At 33.3% G+C, this 11,353-nt stretch overlaps 1 long non-coding RNA gene across 1 annotated transcript; it reads left to right on the plus strand.

Moving 5' to 3' along the window:
- Positions 1 to 1,744, plus strand: LOC141817351 (uncharacterized). Its single transcript, XR_012600816.1, has 4 exons — positions 1 to 29; positions 169 to 468; positions 669 to 752; positions 1,317 to 1,744. It is a non-coding gene; the product is annotated as an uncharacterized LOC141817351 (long non-coding RNA).
- The last annotated feature ends 9,609 nt before the right edge of the window (positions 1,745 to 11,353 follow it).

Raw genomic sequence — 11,353 nt, forward strand, 5'->3', positions numbered from 1 at the left:
GCATCATATACTTAAGTATATACGTTGAGGTATATTTATTTATATATTTATGGTTCATTACACATAATATGGCGGTACTACTTAAAGTAAGACTAGCTTCATATATATATGACGTTTATTGTTGTTAATGAATTTTTTCCATAAACACTAAGGCTTGATTGTTCGCAGATGGAGCTGGAGAACCTTCAACGACCCTCATGGATTTATAGACTTTTGTTGTTCTTTTATAGATTTTGTGTTAAACTGTAATCGTGGCAACGTAGTGAGATATCAAACTTGTGTTGTAGTTTTTGTTTGATTATATATGTACTGTAGACATCTATTATCATCCTGTAAATTTATATTACTCTGTGCATCTAATACTAGTACAGAATCAAGAGGAACTAATCAACAGGGACATCCAGATTTCTGAACAAGTTCACATTGGCTATTTGAGATCCATTCTCATGGAGCTTTTACTTTGCAGTGGTACTTATCTGACTATTTCTTGGTAGATTATTGAAACCACATGAATGGAGGGTATTTTGATGCAGGTTGCTTCTTGTTTTAAACAAACAAAAAAAAACATACTTTATCATAGTGTTTTAAATATTCATCTGTTTTCTATATGATTATGCCTGTGTATTTAAAGTGTATAAGATTGCCTCTCTTTTCTTTTAATATTTCAGGTCTAGCTTGGGCACAATGATTCTTATATATTTCATGCTTGCAATACACCATCAACAAAGCGATTCCTAATGGAACACTTACACGTAAGTTTTTTAGCTGTGCCTTAACAAGTTTTATCATAGTGATGCCTTTAGTCCAACTATGTAGTTGGAACACTTGTAATAAATCTTTATAGATTGTTTTGTTATAGTGATGCCTTAACCAGTTTTTTAGCTGCTGATATGCTGAGAGGGATTTTTAATTTGATTTTTTTTTTGGGAGGGGATTGGGAGTAGCAGTGTGGTGTCATTGTTGGGTTGCCTGATTGCAAGTTTTCTGAGGTGCTGGCAAGTCTAGTTGTTTGGGTATATTCTTTGTTGTGAGGTTGATATTGTTAGTAATAGATTTGCAAAGAATGATATTTTTGTAACTTGGTCATGGCCTTTTCTTTGCTGTAGATTGTATTTTTTTCCAGCATTTATTTTTCTTTAATAGTAAATGAATACTTTTGCTTGTTGTAAAATACAAGGGGTTCTGATGTAGTTTACTTCACTTAGGCATACTGTCCTGATCGTTTCTTTCATGTGCTTTTGAAGTTGTGTAGGAGATATTTTTGTTTCACAGGAAAACTATCATGATGCTCCTGTACTTGGTTCTTTGTCATGCAGGTTGAAATGATACATTGCAAGAGACTTAATGTGCAAAAAGTTTTCCATTCATGGCACTCCAATGAAACTTTTATATCATAATGAAAGTAAGACTTTACTAGTGCTGAGAACTGGACTAAAGGGTGGACCATGCTCGTCAGACATATGTCGTGTAGATCCTTTTGGTGGAACGTTGCTTTCAAAATTTCTGTGTGAACCTGGGAAACATTGATCCGTGGGCATCATTGGAAATGAATCTTCCCACTATTTTCTTATTGGCATTCATCAGAATATAGAAGAAATGAAGATGTGCAGTTCCATACAAAGAGCAAGAAGCAACTTCAAACCATGGATAGTGATGAAATTTTAGAGCGAGCTAAAAAGGTTGAATCCAACGGAGCTGATAGAGAGTGTAGGAATGAATTATTGAGCGCCTTAAGGCAAGAAGTCTTTTCATCGTGTATGAACAATTTAAAATTCAATATAAATTATTTTTCTTTTATCATTTTCATAATTTTGTGAAATGTTATTCAATTATAATTTGAAATTATAGATTGCATGAGAAAGAGTTTTAATGTTGGTTGTATGTAAATCATGGGAAAATAAATTTTTTTAAAAAATCATAATTTTACCGACCGATTTTTAACTTTCGGTCGCTAAATTAGGGACCGATTTTGAATTCGGTCCCTAAATTAGGGACCGATTTTGAATTCGGTCCCTAATTTTAGGAATGAAATATTCATCCGGTCACTAAAATAAAAATATTGGTTGTATGTAAATCATGGGAAAATAAAAATTTTTTAAAAAATCATAATTTTACCGACCGATATTTAACATTCGGTCCCTAAATTAGGGACCGATTTTTAAATTTCGGTCCCTAAATTAGCGACCGAATACAAATTCGGTCCCTAATTTTAGGGACCGAAATATTCATTCGGTCCCTAAAATTAGAGACCGAATTTTGTGCGGTCCCTAATATTAGGGACCGAACTAGATTTCGGTCGCTAATTAGCGACTGAATCTAAAATCGGTCCCTAATTTGAATTACGACGAATTATTTAGCGATTTTTGTAATCGGTCCCTAATCGGTCGTTAAACGGATTTAGCGACCGATTAGGGACCGATTTTTCGGTCGCTAATTGAGATTAATTTTGTAGTGTATGCATGTGTTAGTGGTTAGCTGTTGTGGCCGTATAGGCCGTATACCTTCTATGTCGTGTGTATGTATGTGTGTTCATTGGACGTGTTGTCTTTATTCCCGGCGCATGTGACCATGTATTTTTATTTGTATTCAGGAAAATTATCATGGTTATTGGGGAGATATTGCCGAAATTTTTCGGACGGCCTCCCGGGTTGTGATGTTTTTTAAGAACTAGAAATTTCTCAAGGTTAAATAACAGAAAATGACATACAGGTCCACTGGTTCCATGTAGATCACCAGGTCTTAAGTTGCATCCATTGATAGTGTGATGAGCTAGTTGCTGAGTTAATGTCCAATACCTAATTGGTATGATAAAAGAAAGAACTTATGGCAAACAGAGCTAACATAACAAAGACGATTAGTAGTAGGGTACAAAATTCTCAGACTCAAGAAGTGCACACATTCTCATGCACAATTTTTGTTCAGTTTCCTATGAATGAGTCAATAGGAAGAGCCCTAAAATTTAGTAGACTAAAAAGAACAGCAAAAGCTAGTCACAGCTAACATTTAAAAACTGAGCAAATAGATTACTTTTGTCGATGGATTAAAAAAATCAAAACTTTAAGAATTGGTCAGTCAAGAATATATGAGAATAAAGTCGTCATAAATTTTCCAATTTGCAAGTCAATTAATCTGAAATTTGCAATGGTCTCTTGTTGTGCAGTAATTGCAAGTGCTTTGAGTGAATACCTCACCAAAAACAATATTTTCTTAATGAGCACAACATAAACATACGTAGAACATAACAAATACGTTGAATACACAAAAAAGATCATAGTTTTTCCAGCAACAGGGTAATAGATCATGCAAGAGAGGTAATTAGAAAATATATAATTAAACATCTGATTCGACATTTGCTTTCTGAATCATTCAGCGAAAATCATGTAATTGAAACTGCTCATCTCAAATTCTGAAGGTAATTCCACAGTTATTAAAATGCATAAGCAGAATTGATAGAAAAATAACAAGATCCTGTGAGATGATAGCTGGATGTGTATATTTGTGACAAAAGTTTATTGTTCTTACAGATTACTAAAATTACTGGATGTGACAAGTACAGGATGATATTGTTGTACCTGAGGAAGTCACAAATTAAGTTAATAAACTTCATGAAATCGAAACTAGAGATACACAACAAAACTTTATTGTTAGAATATTAATATAATATATATTAATATTATTATGTAAACCGATCTATATGACTCGGTATTATGTTACCCGGTCTATGTGACCCGGTCTAAGAAATATTACCTATATATATGGCTATAACCTGTATTATTTGATCAATTTAATGAATAGAAATTTATTCTAACATTTACTCACCAAAACTCTTTCCAAGAAAAGGCCCAAGAGGAACATATTCCCATGCTTTGATGTCTCTGGCTGCCAAAAAGACTCTACTTAACTATGAGCTTAGAGTAAAAGGTAAAATGTTCGTTAAATCAAAATAAGAAAAAGAAATTGTAGCTACCACTCCAATCGTTCATTAGTACAAGCCCAAAAATATGAAGATCTGCTGCCATATTGACATCAATTGGTTTGCCTAATTCATTTCCTGGACCCACTATTGCAGCCTGGGAGTGTGAGTAGCAAAATAATTATCTTAAAGATGATAGCTCACTCCTAAAAATTGATAATGTTATTCACAAGCCATGAGCACAAGAATGTAAACTCTGGAATTTGAATCTGCAGTAAACAAAATGCTTCAAAAACAGTAAAGATCATCAGGCAGGAACAAAAATTATAGTAAGAGATCATAACTAAATATGTAATAAAAGAGAAATGCATAAAGTTAATCTTTGCAGAACTGACCATTTCAAGCTCGAAATCCAGCTTCTGTGTGGGTCCGAAATATGGTGGAGAGTTTCCTGTTGGATATGCTTGTCCTCTGATTACATCAAAACCATTTTAGCTCAATATGGCTTTCACTTAAACTAAGCTTACCACTCCTGGTAATTAAAAATTCAGGGTGTTAAAATTAAGATCTAGCACTGCAAATTCCAAAATGATACATACAAATGAGATAGCAATCATCATTTGTTTTTTTCATCAGGTACATTGAGCATTTGATTTCAGCAACAGAGACATTCTTTAATGAACCTATGTAACTTCTTCTGGAAATATGTATACTTAATACTATAATGGTCCTAAGAACACTCACACAAAAAAAAAGGAAAAAAAGATTGTTCACCTTGGACGGACAATAGGTGTGCCAGATATCACAATAGAGGAAGCTCGTCCATGATAAGCAATAGGAAGATGAAACCTGTAGTTTCATAGCCGGTCAGAAAAGGTAAACAATTATTACTCATTAATCTCATTATTGTGAAGGAAATGAATGAATATTTTTAAGTTTAAATTGATCTCTGTCCCTCTGAAAGAAAATAGTCAAAGAACACAATATATTTGTGCCAAATAACTAAGTATAATAACGTTCTTGAATAACTAGTTCTAATCTACATTATATCGATTATTTGAATCGATAGTGAGATGATGTAGAGAATACTACTCTTAATCATTTCTAGTCAAGCATTGATATTCAGAAACGATATTAATATATTGAGACTAGCATGTAGGTCAACTGGATGACTTGAATTCACAAGTCATGGATATGGGATGTCGAATTGACACATGGGTATACATTAGAGAATGTATACTGAATTGATCCGTCATGAGAAAGTTTCATGGATCGTTATATGAGCATCATAAACATTCTCATGTGATTATTGGTATGAATAGTCCTTAGACCTGAAGTTATTAAGGTTCCCTACATAAGGAGTTATGTACTTTGATATCGTTAAACGTTACTCGTAACAGGATGGACTATAAAGACGATCACTAGGTATATAACAAATTATGTGGAGAGAAGTGAGTGATGTAGATGAGATCTATCCCTCCCATATAATGGGAGTGATATCTTGCGGCCTCTTGATAAAGTAGGACTATGAAATACATGGTCATGCTCAAATGAGTCAATATGAAATATTGAGCTCATTTGCTTAAATAAGTCTACTTGGGGATCAAGAAACATAAAGATTGATAAGAGGATGACACAGTCTATGCCTCATTGATCAATTTAGATATCGAAGATAGAAGGACATAGTCATACATTATCATAGTCACGAAGGTTATATCGAATCTCGACATTCTTGTCACTTGAGTAGCAATGATGTATTGCTAGATGTCATTCATTGCTTATGTTTCTAAAATGAATTTTAGAGATATTGCCAACATTACAAGAACCTATTGAGTCACACACAAATAACATTCTATTTGGAGATGGATTCATTTTAGTTTGACTAAAAGAACAATTAAACTCATTGAATGACCTAGACTTGAGTTAGACTCAAGTTGGTTGAATTTGAGTTAGACTCAAATTAAACCAAGTTGATGAATGCATAATTAATCCACATTAATCATGCATTGAAAAAGAGGAAGTTATTATACATGGAAGTTATCATGCATGATTAATAAGATTAATCATGTATTGATGAGAGAATACCAAAAGTCTAAAAACCTTTGGTATTCATAGCATGAGTATAAAAGAATTTTTTTTTTCAAAAACTCTATAGTTCTTCATCTTCTTTCTCTAGAGACAACCACCTTGGCCGAAACTTACAAGGGTTGCTAGCACAACCATCTTTCTCCAATAGTGAGTGTTAGTGTGGATACGCATAGAGACACAGACACTTGAATGTGCTAGAAATCTGACAACTTTTGGACGAGCGAACACTACAAAAAAAATCATGATTTTACGACGAATTTTAAAAATAAATTCATAGCAAAATCTTTTGCGATGAATTTTTTTTTCGTTGATATAAAGTCGTCGCCAAGCTTGGCGACAAAATTTCTCGTTTCGTCGTAGATATTTACGATGAAAATTGAAATTCACCCCCAAATTCATCGTAGATTTGCGATGAAAATTGAATTCGTCACAAATCTACGACGAAAGCGTTTTCGTCGCAAATCTGCGATGAAAATGATTCGTCATAGATTTGCGATGAATTCAGTTTTCGTCGCAAATCTACGATAAAAATATTTTTGTCGCAAATCTGCGACGAAAATGATTCGTCGCAGATTTGCGACGAATCCAATTTTCGTCATAAATTTACGACGAATTTGGGGACGAAATCATTTTCGTCACAGAATTCATCGCAAAATCAAATTTTTTCTTTCCTATCCCTTTATTTGTTGATTATCCCGTAGATACAATACACTATCCAATCGGATCGATTTAAATTTTACAAATAACCTGTACACATATTAATATCAATCCACATCCACATACACATATTAATTCACACAAATTGAAATCACAAACATCCACATCCATATATATCAATCCACACTTTATAAATATACATATTAATCCACATCCACATACACATATCAATTCATACAAATTGAAATCACAAACATCCACATCCATATATATCAATCCATACTCTACAAATATACATATCAATCCATATCATGATCGAAAACATTAATATCACTCCAGAACAACATGAATATCAACATAACGAAATTCAAACCAATACATCTAGTCATATAAATCCATATATACAATATATGTAATGTTAAGAGGGTTGATTAGGACCAAGAAAAGATGCAATAGAATTATCGTGCTCGTTTTTGCTCTCCAGAGACTCTGCTTCCTTCTCCCTCAATATCTTTTCTTCTCCTGCATAAGAAAACATGATAAAGAGAAAGTATCATTCTTAAAATTAAAACTTAAACCTATAAAATAAATATGTAAAGACTTACCTCTTCTTCTGAATTTTTATTCAAAAAAGCTGTTTAAAAAAATTAACAGTATTACTAAAAAATATAATAAAATAAAATATTCTATTTACTAAAAAATATAATAAAATAAAATATTCTATTTGTGGCAAACCATTCCCCATTTCAATTTGTGTGTAATATGTTCATGAGTCTTAACTAATCATATTCTTGAGGGAAGCTAAAACACATTAGAAAGCAGGATAAAGGTAATAACCTAAAATAAGTTTTCATATTTTGATGGTGACAGTTCGAAGAAGATTTTATAACGCTGAAATGTGATCAATCATACTACACTTGATAACGCTGAGTATTAGAAATTAGGAAGCGAAACATATGAAAATCTATTGTGGAGATGAGACACTTTCTAATAGATTAAGATGGTTATCCATGTTCAAGATGCTAAAGAGTTTCTATAATTAGATGGAAGGTGCAATCGATAGAAGGCAACCAAAGGAAAGCTCTACTTAATACAATTAAAAGTTACCTAAAGCATATGAAAATTATAGTGATATAACATATAAACTTACATAAAGTTCGATGGAGAAAAGATATAAGATCCATATAGTTGAATTCAAATATTTGGTAATGTTAGTTGTTAATAGAGAAATCAAGTCAAATGGAGTATATAGAATAAATGATTGCTACCACCACAAACTTTCGAATTTGTTAGTAGAGAAAGCATTGAATGTGCATAATAGAAATAGAAACAAAACGTTTCTGAGCTAAACAAGATTTACTTGAGAATTTACAAGAAGATAAAGGGGGAAAGCCCTGAGAAAGTTTACCTGGCGATAAAGTGCTACCACCTGTGGTCCGCGGTCAGCGGCCACCAGCCGCCGCGCACGGTCAGCGACACTCACGGATCGGCGCCCCGCGGCTGGCGCCCGGCGCCCAGCGGCCGGCGCCCCGCGGCCGGTAGCCAGCGGTGCCCCACGGCCAGCAGTCGACGCTTTGATCCGAAGCCCGTGCGTCGAGCAGACAAGCAATGGAGGAGGAAAAGAAGGAGGAAGCGCGTACCTAGCTTGGAGGCTGCCTTTGTTGAAGAAATCCGTCCAAAATAGAGCGTTTTCTGACTATTTTCGACGGCGGCGTGAGCAGATCGCGCGAGAGAGGAGAAAACCCCTAGATTGGGTAAGTGGGTATCGGGGCAGATTTAGTGGTTAAGTGCTGATTTTGGTGACGAAACGATTTCGTCACAAAATTCGTCACAGAATTTGCGACGAAACACATTTTTGTCACAGAATTGGCGACGAAAAGGTGTTTCGTCGCCAATTCTATGATGAATTTTGTGACGAAATCGTTTCGTGGCAAAATTTTGTCAAACACGCGGTTATCGAACTAGATTAGGGTTTATATGTTAAATTTTGCGATGAAAAGGTGTTTCGTCGCTAAATTCGTTGCAGAATTGGCGATGAAACCTTGTTTTCGCCAATCTACGATGAACCCTGTTTCGTCGCCAATCTGCGATGAAACCCTATTTCGTCGCCAATTCTGCGATGAATTTGCGATGAAACACTTTTTCATCGTAAAATTTTGCTAAATTTTAGCGATTGCACAATTATCGGACCAGATTAGGGTTTATATGTTAAATTTTGTAATGAAAAAGGTTTCGTTGCTAAATTCGTTGCAACATTTGCGACGAAATAGGTTTTCGTCGCAAATTGGTGACGAAACAGGGTTTCGTCGCCAATTCTGCGATAAATTTAGCGATGAAATCCGTTTCATCGCAAAATTTCACAGCGAACACGCGGTTATCGGGCCAGATTAGGGGTTATATGTTAAATTTAGTGATGAAACGGGTTTCATCGCCAAATTCGACGAAACCATGTTTCATCGCCAATTTGGCGACAAATTTGTATTTCGTCGCAGATTTGCGATGAAATATTATTTCGTCACAAATCTGCAATAAATTTTGCACAAAAATTTATTTTGCAACGGCTTTTTTGACAAATTTTATTTGTTGCAAAATGAGCAACAAATATTTTTTCGTCGCTAAATTTGTTGGAAAATGGCGACGAATCCGTTTTTCGTCGCAAAGTTCGTTGCAAAGTTGCGACGAAAATAATTCGTCCCTAATTTTCGTCGCAAAATTGTCATTTTTTTGTAGTGGAAATAAGAGAAGGGCATGCACCAAAAGTAAACCCTATTAGATAGGATTCATAGATCTAAATTTGTATGGATTTTCGCATGGATCGCTCAAGGAATCTTATTTTTTACTGTGAACTTTTATTTTATCGTATAGGATTCCCAACAATATTATATGATCAAATTATAATAACAACTAAAGAAGACTTATTTGGTTTTATTAGGATACTTATGATAACGTTTTGATGTCACATATTGGGTGTATGCAACTTGATATTGTACTTCTAATATGTTAATAATGCTTAATTTGAATAACGTGATGTTTTGAGCATACTTTTGCTAAATCTTAATACTAGATGTTCTTCGATTGAATAGTATTTGTTATGCATTGATTATGTTTGTTAATCCAATATTATATAGTTGAATATTACGAGTTTATAACTATGTATATATAAGATTTGATTTTTGCTCATGTGCACATGTAAACTTGATGCAAGTATATGTTTTATTTCTAATTTTGAATGGTCTTAATATGAATAATCACAATTTGCAAGGTTTGGATAGGTATTCAAAGTGTAGAGTTATAGGCTTATTATTAATTATTAGTATATGAAAGTCAGTTTAATTTTTTAGTTAGTAATAATTTTGTAATAATTATGGACTATTTCTAAGTAATATTTATTTTTGACAATTTTTTATTTAAATATATGATAATGGTATAAGTATTTTGATTTTACTATATGCTAGCGTTCTTAATTTTATCCTTCTAATGACGTCTAACTTTACTATTGAAAGGATCAACACTTTATTCCACTTCTATGTAGTGTTTTTGTTTTCTATTTCTTTCATGGAAATCCTTGTACCATGTGAATCTTAAAAATGCATAAGTCATGTAGAAAACCTTTTTGTTGTTAGTCCTTGTATATAATAGTAAATGCTATCATTTTCATACTTGCCTCCCCTTTGATGATGATAGAACAATAAGAAAATGAAAAGTTTACTAGTTTCTTATTTACTGTACGTTTGTAAACGAAACCAATTAACCGATAATTGTAGCTGATGAAATTTTATTCTTTAGGGATATTTTCAGCAGGAGAAATATTATGAATAATTTTTTAGTTCAATAAAGAATTTTGAATTCTTGATCTATTGTTGGGTTGGGAAGAAGAATTCTTTCCATCTTAGATTCCTTTCTTTCCTTCAATCCACACGTTGAAGTGAATAATCAAATAACGAACAAAGCCAAAAATAATAAATTTATAAAAGGTTTCTTCATCTTCAAAAGATATCCTAAAAGGAAAAAATATAATGATGATACTACTAGAACTATAGGTCGTCCTAAATGTAAGGATACAAATGAGTTTGTCAGAGTCCTAATTAAGAGCATACTAATATCTCGCGCTTACATTAGTCTCGTGCTTACATTTCAATCTATGAAGGTCCATCAAGGTAAAATGAACCTTAATAGACCCCCATTGTTTAAGATGAAAGTTTAAGGGTATAGATATGTATTCCTAGGACCTCTAGCAAAGCATTGATGTGGATTCACACTTCTTTTTTAGCTATAGATTTCTATCAATGCAAAATTACCGTTTCACCTTAATAAATCTATGTTTCTTCAAATGAAGTTTGAGAATATGGATGGTCCTTAAGACCCCCATGAGTACGTTGTCGTTCTCAAATTTATACTTTGACATGTGGATATCAACATGCATCTGAATAAGGTGAAACAATAATTTCACCTTAACAAATATCAATATGTCAAAATACAAATGTGTGATCACCACCAATGTGCTCTTGAAGATCCCATAAACTTATGTTTTTCATATTTATATTTTGAATAATGTAGGTCTATTAGATAAAATGATCTTTTTACATTAAGAGACACATTAAAATACAAGTGTGGGACCATCAATTTACTTTTGAAGGATCCAAGGATTCCTCAAGATCTAGTGTATTCTTACCACCAACTTATATTCATATTCTT

Source organism: Curcuma longa, unplaced genomic scaffold (genome assembly GCF_044706935.1).
Source record: "Curcuma longa cultivar G26 ecotype Majalengka, Jawa Barat unplaced genomic scaffold, ITB_CL_G26_1.1 contig_20191, whole genome shotgun sequence".
NCBI lineage: Eukaryota > Viridiplantae > Streptophyta > Magnoliopsida > Zingiberales > Zingiberaceae > Curcuma > Curcuma longa.